This window comes from Thunnus maccoyii, chromosome 11 (assembly GCF_910596095.1).
Source record: "Thunnus maccoyii chromosome 11, fThuMac1.1, whole genome shotgun sequence".
Classification (NCBI taxonomy): Eukaryota; Metazoa; Chordata; class Actinopteri; order Scombriformes; family Scombridae; genus Thunnus; species Thunnus maccoyii.
The window spans coordinates 2,206,674-2,209,599 of NC_056543.1; the positions used below are offsets into that span (position 1 = coordinate 2,206,674).

The 2,926-nt window shown below is 35.9% G+C and overlaps 1 long non-coding RNA gene across 1 annotated transcript; it reads right to left on the reverse strand.

The window, feature by feature from the left end:
• Positions 1-211: 211 nt before the first annotated feature.
• Positions 212-1,656, reverse strand: LOC121907516. The gene is made up of 3 exons (XR_006098897.1): positions 1,164-1,656; positions 947-1,040; positions 212-329 (listed from the first exon to the last, which is right to left on the reverse strand). It is a non-coding gene; the product is annotated as an uncharacterized LOC121907516 (long non-coding RNA).
• Positions 1,657-2,926: the final 1,270 nt, after the last annotated feature.

The window sequence follows — 2,926 nt, forward strand, 5'->3', positions numbered from 1 at the left end:
CCAGCAAAAAAACTGTTTGCATCCAATGATATTTCTATTAGTGCAATGATAATACCGTTTACAGTGTAAAAAGCATACCGGTGCTTTGTGGACATGGTTCAAATGCCTGCTTTCTGTAACAGATTGTTGAATTGGTCCTCCAAATCTAAACAAACATTATCATAAAGTTGCAGAACATGTTCAGCTCAGTTCAGTAATCACCAACCTCTGTAATGTCTGAAGATCTTTTACTTTCCTTCCAGATTGTAGTCGGAGGAAAAGCTTTGTCTCCTCTGTGGAGGTGCTCTGAAACGTTGGCGTATCGGACATCTCCTCGTGTTTACTGTCACCTGGGCAACAGATAAATAAGATAAATAAATAAAGATGCAAGACATAATATGTAATGACTATTATGCAAGTTATAAATATGTTATTACTGCTATAAATGTATAAACTGGAGGTTCTAAAGCAACATTAAACTAGAAAAGCTGTTCATTCCCTGCTGAAGAAAAAGCTTTTTAAACTCCTTAAACATCCAACCTTTCAATATATCATCAAAAAGTTATAAAGTTGGCCTTAAACATAAAGTTTTTATCTTTAATTTTAATTTTAATTTTAATTTTTATTTGAGTAGTATTAAAACAATGTAAATATATACTTATCAAATGTCCAACCATGTAAATCTGGTTTTATTATACTTTTTATTATAATTAAACATCTTGTCTTTAAGTCCTGAGTGGCCTGTAAAGACTCAAACACTGACCTGAGCCCTTATATACACTCAGGTAATGATATGTTAATTAATGCAGAATGTTGGTGAAAACCTTGTAAAGCTGGCTTTAAACATAATTAATTTGAACCACTGAAAACAACAACTAATCAAGCTTTATCTGTTATAATTTGGTCAAAACATGATTACTGGTGATATTGTTCTAGGAGTCATAAAACAATGGGAGAATATACGCACCAATACTCCAACTCTGAGGCTTTTGTAGCTCTTGTCTTTTAATTCCTGAGCGTCCTGTAAAGACTCCTTCAAACACAGATGACCCTCATACAGGCTGTGCAATGAGATGATAATTTATTATTCAATTAACTGTTTCACAAATCTAAGTCAGTTCAATCAACTCTGAGTATGTTCACTCTGAGTGAGTGAAAAGTCATCATCAAGGGAGATGCGATACCTCGATTTGTTCTTGAGGAAGGTCCTAAGAAAAGTCTACATCAGATTCATGACATGTTCTTAAACCACAGAATTGTTTGCACCTGTGTTCTTATAATGATGTTGATGATGATGATGATGATGATGTACATTAGATGTGCGTGTCAGGTGAGCCTAATTAGCATATGTAAACACCCTGGCAATCCCCGTAAAAGGGCGTCTGGGTCTAGCAGTTTTAAAGACTCCTAGTCTCCTAGTGAAGACTGAGCTCACAATATTTCAGATGTCTATGTGAGGCGAGTTCTTTGCTCATATTCACTGAAGTCTGCATTTCTAGCAGTGGTCGGTGTGACTTCTTGTATTAATCACTGCAAACAAGAGAACAAGGGAGCATCTGGGTTTAAATTTCGAAGTGTACAACACTGTCAAAAAGTGAAGGAAATTGAAAAGAAATACACATTTTACTTTTAAGAGTAAATTTGTCTTGGAGATTTATATATTTGTAAGTCTAATTCCATTTGAAACATGCTGTCAAACCCCCAAAGTCTGTTAAGAAAAGCATAAATGCTGTTCAGAATCGTGAACTTTAATTCCCTTTATCTGAACTGACAAGTGGAACTCTGCTTCTTCAGGTCTTGTATTTGTGATATAACTTCCTGTGACACTGTTTTATTGTCATATGACACCAAAACTACTCTATGCATGCATCTACTAAAGGAATGAATCTCTGTCTGTATGTCCTTCATGTATCTCTTGAACCGTTCATCCGATCGACTCCACACTTGGTGGGTGTACAGCTGTGTACAGCTCATGACGCACACAGTGCATTCTGGTTGTTGTAGGATTATTCCCCCTTAAGAGTGTTATAGGGAATCTACTGCTTTTTCTCAGCTTTCTCTAGTCATAAGGCACAAATTTCCAAAATAACTGCACATTTCTACTAATTAGGTGACCTAGTTTCAAGAAATCATTATATTCACAGCAGTGAATTTCTCCTTTAAATGAAAGTAAGATAATCATCAGTCCTGCAAATTCCACTAATGGTTTTGGCCAATTATCTTTCTGCTGTGGCTTTTGTGTGGAGTCTTCTGAATATGTCAGTTGGACTCTTGCTTCCTCATATGTAGCTGTGAAAGTAAAAATGAATGGAGTGAATATAAGAATGGAAAGAATTTTAGATACTGAGCACAGCGAATAATGGCTTCTTCATACCTTTGCTTAATATTGAGCGAACTTTGTATGGAATCCAATGTGCTCCAGTTGGCTCCTGTGATCTTACTGCTTTTGCAGTTTCTTTTATTTAAATTTATTTATTTTTTTATTTTTTTATCCAAATTTCAAGCACCACTTCCACTTCATTATTGGATTCAAATATAACAATGTGAAACATCTCCTGATACAAGATGAGGGATAAAAGTAATCTGATTACAATGAAGAGTGAAAATATGCGGCACAACTATTTAATTAATTAATTAAGCCAGTAAAAACCTAAAGATATGAAGGACAGAATGAAAACTGCACATAAAAACAAAGAGGACATGTTCCAAACTAACAACTACAGTGTACTCAACTATGCACAAAGACTGAACAAATGCATGGGATTAATTTGTGTGAGGAAGAGGCAACACTTCAAACTTGTCTCCCACCGCACACACTTTTGCAAAGGCTTAACAATCTCTACACAGTGCATCACAGGGGACAAGTGGGAGATGACATATAATCCCAGCTCTCGAGTCGAGAGGGTAACCGTAGAGTGCTTCTTCGACTCTGTACTCCTGGTGCATG